This window comes from Phyllobates terribilis, unplaced genomic scaffold, assembly GCF_046119375.1.
Source record: "Phyllobates terribilis strain yellow unplaced genomic scaffold, ASM4611937v1 Scaffold_8__6_contigs__length_399053987, whole genome shotgun sequence".
Classification (NCBI taxonomy): domain Eukaryota; kingdom Metazoa; phylum Chordata; class Amphibia; order Anura; family Dendrobatidae; genus Phyllobates; species Phyllobates terribilis.
Window position 1 is genome coordinate 106,021,384 of NW_027362768.1, and position 7,408 is coordinate 106,028,791.

The 7,408-nt window shown below is 45.4% G+C and overlaps 1 pseudogene; it reads right to left on the minus strand.

The window, feature by feature from the left end:
* Positions 1-3,739: 3,739 nt before the first annotated feature.
* Positions 3,740-5,490, minus strand: LOC141157694 (uncharacterized; annotated as a pseudogene).
* Positions 5,491-7,408: the final 1,918 nt, after the last annotated feature.

Genomic DNA, 7,408 nt, shown 5'->3' on the forward strand with positions numbered 1-7,408 from the left:
AGACAGTAATACAGCTGTGATGTCAAAGCAGCCTATATGACAAAAACACAGTTGTGATGTCACAACAGCTTACATGACAGTAAAACAGTTGTGATGTCACAACAGCTCACAAGACAGTAACATCTTTGTGATGTCACAATAGCTTACATGACAGTAACACAATTGTGATGTCACAGCAACTTACATGACAGTAACACAATTATGATGTCACAACAGCTCACATGACAGTACAGTTGTGATGTCACAGCATCTTACATGACAGTAACACAGTTGTGATGTCACAACAGCTTACATGACAGTAATACAGTTTTAAAGTCACAGCAGCTTACATGACAGTACAGTTGTGATACCACAGCACCTTACATTAAAGTAACATAGTTGTGATGTTACCTCAGCTTACATGACAGTAACACAGTTGTGATGTCACATCAGCTTACATGACAGTAACACATTTGTGATGTCACAATAGCTTACATGACAGTAAAACAGTTGTGATGTCACAACAGCTTAAATGACAGTAATACAGTTGTGATGTCACAACAGCTTACATGACAGTAATAAAGTTGTGATGTCACAGCAGCTTTTATGACAGTAGCACAGTTGTGATGTCACAGCAGCTTACATAACAGTAATACAGTTGTGATGTCACAGCACCTTACATGACAGTAATACAGTTGTAATATCACAGCAGCTTATATGACAGAAACACAGTTGCGATGTCACAACAGCTCACATGACAGTAATACAGTTGTGATGTCACAGCAGCTTTTATGACAGTAATACAGTTGCGATGTCACAACAGCTCACATGACAGTAATATATTTGTGATGTCACAATAGCTTACATGACAGTAATACAGTTGTGATTTCACAACATCTAACATGACAGTAATACAGTTGTGATGTCACAGCAGCTTTTATGACAGTAATACAGTTGTGATTTCACAGCAGCTTTTATGACAGTAATACAGTTGTGATTTTACAACATCTAACATCACAGTAATACAGTTGTGATGTCACAGCAGCTTTTATGACAGTAATAAAGTTGTCATGTCACAGCAGCTTACATGACAGTAATACAGTTGTGATGTCACAACAGCTCACATGACAGTAACACAGTTGTGATGTCACATCAGCTTACATCACAGTAACACAGTTGTGATGTCACAGGAGCTTACATGATAGTAACACAGTTGTGATGTCACAACAACTAACATGACAGTAATACAGTTGTGAAGTCACAGCAGCTTTTATGACAATAACACAGTTGTGATGTCACAGCAGCTTACATGACAGTAACACAGTTGTGATGTTACAGCAGCTTACATGACAGTAATATAGTTGTGATGTCACAGCAGCTTACATGACAGTAACCCAGTTGTGATGTCACAGCAGCTTACATGACAGTAATACAGTTGTGATGTCACAGCAGCTTACATGACAGTAACACAGTTGTGATGTCACAGCAATTTACATGACAGTAACACATTTGTGATGTCACAACAGCTTACATGACAGAAACACAGCTGTGATGTCACAACAGCTAATATGACAGTAATACAGTTGTGAAGTCACAGCAGCTTTTGTGACAATAACACAGTTGTGATGTCACAGCAGCTTACATGACAGTGACACAGTTGTGATGTCACAGCAGCTTACATGACAGTAACACAGTTGTGATGCTACAGCAGCTTACATGACAGTAACACAGTTGTGATGTCACAGCAATTTACATGACAGTAACACATTTGTGATGTCACAACAGCTTACATGACAGAAACACAGTTGTGATGTCACAACAGCTTACATGACAGAAATACAGTTATGATGTCACAGCAGCTTACATGACAGTAACACAGTTGTGATGTCACAGCAGCTAACATGACAGTAACACAGTTGTGATGTCACAGTATCTTACATGACAGTAACACAGTTGTGATGTTACAGCAGCTTACATGACAGTAACACAGTTGTGATGTCACAACAGCTTACATGACAGAAATACAGTTATGATGTCACAGCAGCTTACATGACAGTAACACAGTTGTGATGTCACAGCAGCTAACATGACAGTAAAACAGTTGTGATGTCACAGTATCTTACATGACAGTAACACAGTTGTGATGTTACAGCAGCTTACATGACAGTAACACAGTTGTGATGTCACAGTAGCTTACATGACATGACAGCGGGCCATGAACACCAACTTCGAGGATCCCCCCAATGCCAGCTGCCATGACAAAGCATAATTTAACAAAATCATAAAACAGTCCTCAAATTTTTGAAATTGTCCTCCAAGGATTCAAAAAAAAAGAGGGTGGGTGTGTGGGAGATAATGTTTAAGGGATGACGGCAACCTGAAAAGGCTGCCAAATCCCAAATGGCTGACCTTTATATACCTCACTCCTCCCTAACAACCGCCCCTACCCTAAAGTACCCTCCCATACAATACCAACAAATCAAATTAAATGTAAATATGACCACAATCCCTATTCCCCCCTTGCCTTGGCAAACCCTCCCCCTATATCCCGCATTAACCCTGTCATGCCGGCCTCCCTCTAAAGCCTGGGGCCGAATACGGCCTCTCTTGACAGCGGGTATCTGTGAGTCATGGGGTTAAATATATGTCCCTCCCATAGTTAACCGGCCCCCCTAATAAAATAAACACACCAGACATTATATATTGGATTAAATTGGCCACAGCAGCCGTTTATTAACATATAAAACAAATATTACTAACATATCCTAAAGGGGTGGTCCTTGAAGCCCCAAACCATTTTAAAACCAAGGAAAACCATATTGTGCTTTTTATGTCTCCGGCAAGGTTGCGTATTACCTCTAGCCGCTAAGCACCAGCTCAGAGGCACCAAATCAAACAGCCTGGCCAATGAAAAGGGCCCCAAATCACGGGCCCTCTGTTCCATTCCCCCATGGGATCAAGCACCCGAGACCACTGAATACCATGTAGGGGGGTCCAGAACTACCCGAGGTTCCCCCCCCCCACTGATCCACCACTAACCATGAACACCAACTTCGAGGATCCCCCCAATGCCATGAGCACAAATATTCTGACACCTTAAATATTTGTCTCCCTCCACACTCTCAAACCTTTTTCTATACCTTCTTGAATTGCCAGGCACCACATGTCCGTACCGACCGCGTTCAAATGTACCCCATCCCTCCTCCAGAACTCCCCTTCTCCCGACTCTAATTCCAAATGGCTTATGGCCAAAGCCCCATTCCTCACCATGAATCGCGTGACTGCTCTATTTATTTTTACCCGGGCCCTGTTGATTGCATTATTTGATCGAGCCCCTCGCCAAATTTTCCGTGGAACAATGTCTGACCAAATGACTAAAACCTTTGGAAACATTGCCCACAATCTTAATATATCAAATTTGATATCTTTTAGAAGTTCCCTGCACGACCTCCTACATAGGTCATTACCACCTAAGTGTAACACGAGCAAATCAGGGACCCGGTCAAGCCTCACAAAATGATGGAATTCCGCCTGTAGCTGCCGCCAAACCATTCCCCGCTTTCCGATCCACCGAAGAATAGCCTCCTCCTCCAAAAATCTCAACTGACGGCCGGCGGGCCTCACTGCTGCTCGCAACGCAGCCCAGAAAACAAAAGAATGGCCCATGATCCATACAAGTCGGGGGGCCACATCTGTGAAGTTAAACAGAAACACAACTCTAAGAGACAGTAACGTCAAACAGCACTAAACAAGCTCTGAATTACACGCAAGCCGGGCGTATGTAAGATTTAAACCGTATGGATTCCCAACGCCCAATCTTCTTAACCAGATCGTCACTCAACCCCCTCCTAGCTGCCTCAGTGGCTGCACCAATCCTGAAAGAGTGACCGCTGTACTCTTTTGGCGAGATACCGCTAGCCTCCAGGCACTTTTTTAGCACCGCTATGAACTGAAATCGAGACAAAAAGGAGCCGTCTTCGTTAGCCAATAATGGCGATTTGAACCCCACTACCTCCATCCCAAATTCACTCAAACAACGAATCGGACACATGCCAGACCCAACCACTGCGAATAAAACCAATTCACACCCTTTTCTGAATTGATCAGTCTTTGAAAAACGAATGAAAACCTCTATTCTATCCGAATATAAATTCACATCCTCCCTTAAAAGACTTCCAATGACAAATCTTGATGGGCTAACCAACTCCCCTAGGCGTAATGCCCCAAAAAAGGCCAATGAAAATGCTAATCGAAATAATATGACTTCCCATGGAGACTTACAAATTGATCAAAGAAGATGTCCCAATGTTAGCAATAGACCATAAGATATGGGACGCCTGCAATCTCTCACCTTCCAGCCTTTTCGCCAACCTTTTAAAGCCTGGCGGACCAAAGTTGCCTTCGTTACATCCGGCAGACCTCTTATTTTAAAACCAAAGGCTAAACCTGCCATCAAATTATTAATTTTAGGGACAGACCAGCCCTCCTCCCAGCAATGACCGACCAATAATAATAAAAGGCTTTCACTCTCTAAAGGGTCTCCCATAGCCACCTTCCAATCTTCCCACTGCTGCCAAGTGACCTCATACGATGACCAAGTCCTAGCAGATAAACATTGACCGATCAAATTCTTTACAGCTCGAAGGGAAGATTCCACAGTTCTGGAGGGCATACCAAACCTGTCGATGAAGCCTGAGGTGCCGGTAACTGGAACTGATCCCACTGTGAATGAGAAACAGCAGGAATGGTTGAAATTAAAGGATCCAGCTTGAGCTCTGCCACTATCCACATATTCAAAGATAAGCCGATCAACAGCATCTTTTGCAACACTTTTACAACCGGCAGCGATGTAGCCGCCAAAGAATTGATAGCTAACACTACCCCTTGGCTCTTGCATGAAAAACAAATCTTCTGATTCTGAAAATATTCACCCCATAGAACAAGAGAGACCATTATGGGAAAAAGATTGATCAATGTAAGATTCTCGACTAAATTCCGATCAAACCATGACGCAGGCCATTTCTCCTCAACACAACAATCCCGAAAAAGAATAGCAAAACCTTGATCTCTTGACACATCAATGCACAATCCCAGATCACTAGCATTCACCACCGGAGCAATCCAGACCGACCTGCCGTTATAAGACTCTAAAAATTGAGTCCAGATTCCCAAGTCATCCCGCAACTCCTTACGCAACCTAATGAAGTGATGAAGTGATTTTACTCCAGCCATTGCTAAAGACAAACGCCTACAAAAGGCCCTGCCCATTGGCATGATACGACAGGCAAAATTCAATTTACCGAGCAGCGACTGCAACTCACGCAAAGTAATCTTATGCAGCTTCCTGACTTTAGATACCATTTCCAACAGATCAACAACCTTTTCCGCGGGAAGCCTACATTCCATCTTAACCGTGTCGATTAAAATTCCTAGAAAACTCAAAGACGTATCCGAACCTACAGTTTTTTCAGCAGCCAACGGCACTCCAAACTTCTTAGCCACACTAACCATAGTGTGCAATAACACTGAACAAACGGGAGAATTAGCAGGACCCACATATAAGAAATCGTCCAGATAATGAATGCAAGAATTAAGACCAGAAACATCCCTGACAACCCATTCAAGGAAAGTGCTAAATGTTTCAAAGTACGCACAGGACAGCGAGCAACCCATTGGGAGACAACGGTCTACGAAAAAACTACCATTCCAGGAGCAGCCTAATAGATGCATGCTCTCCGGGTGCACCGGTAACAGCCTAAAAGCCGCCTCTATGTCAGTCTTTGCCAATAGTGCCCCCTTTCCAAAAAACCGAACCCAACTAATTGCCATATCAAAAGAAGTATAACTCACTGAACACAGATCAGGATCAATACCATCGTTCACCGACGTGCCCTTTGGAAAGGAGAGGTGATGAATTAACCTGTATTTTCCCAGTTCCTTTTTTGGGACAATGCCCAATGGAGATGTGACGCCCAGCTGCGCTTGGTATCACAGATCCTAGAAGGGTGTATTGATGGATTCCTCCACAAGAGGCCCCCATAACCAATCACACATCTCCACCTTCCTCCTCAGACCACCAGAGGGAGCCCGTTAGGGATAGATAAATAGGGAAGGTGGAGCCAGGCAGCAGTTAGTCTAGACTGGAGTCGACAGAGAGCAGAACCTGTTGAGAGAGTTCCTGCAGTAGAGAAGCCTGAGAGAGGTTAGCCTGCAGTGGAGCACAGTCCAGACTCAGTTGTAGCTCAGAGGAGTGAGCTTTAGGTGTGAAGGCGCCATAAGATCGGTGAAGCGCGGCAAGCTGCCATTAGTGTGAGTAGCCTAGTGAGGTCCCGAGTAGGCCGAAGGCGAGTGGAGAGTTAGTACATAGGGGGCAGAGGAGCTTAACTAGCTCACCCCAAAGCATTTACCGGACACCGGGTCCGAAGCTTACCGGGATCTCCACGACCCAGTAAGATATAACCGGAATCCCTGGAGAACTATAAGTCCCAGGATCGCTAAAGTGCTGATACGTAACAGAGCCAAGAGACACATAGGCCCCACAAGCTGAGGAGCGTGTACTCCAAGGAAAGGCCCTACCACAAGGTCAGCCAGCACAGGACAGAGACAAAGTTAGGCCTAGCTCCAGGCATGTCAGAAACTTACTACGCCGAGGCAAGAGACAGGAGGCCCAAAACCCGCTCATTGGGGAGGATCCTGACGTGCATCCTTCACCCTACAGTGCTCCAGGACGTGCCTGAATTTCCATCAGTAAAAGGTACTGAAGTGACTATCGTGTCTGTCCCTGTTCTTGCTCTGACCCGGCTGGGTCTGCCTGTCCTGCATTCCCCGTCATACGCTGCCCTGAGGCCTAGCTCCACCTATGGGGAGCGATACCATCAAGCTGCCTTATCATCGGCCTCAGTGGACTGCGCAGCGCTGGTGAATCTCACCAGAAGCCACAGGTGGTGTCACGAACTTTTATAAAAATTAATAAATATCCACCCTTTTTTAAAGAGAGACCCCAGGGTACGGGCCCGGGAGCCGACCACCGCGACATCCCTAAGGCTAAAGGCCCGGGTAACCGAGTCATCCCCATCCCCTGGGCTAGTCATCTCCAACTGGCGTCACGAACAGAATCACGTGCCCGCTGCAACGATGAAGTGTTATGCCCGTTGCCACCGGGTACTGTGCGCCTTTATTCTGAACTGTGTGTGTAAAGTAGTGGTGAAGGTTGCCGCCATTGTTGGGCCGCTGAGCAAGAAGAAAGGCGTAACCGCGTGAAAATTAGAGGCATACCTGCAAAAGAGCGCGAAGCCCCGGACACGCCCCACGTCTCGACGTCACATCGGGAAGCGCCAGGTCCTGTAAGGAGCGTCGCGGAACACTCTGACGTAGGACGCAAGCGACGCAAGGTTCTGAAGACGACGTCACCTGCGGAGCTGCGGCCTAC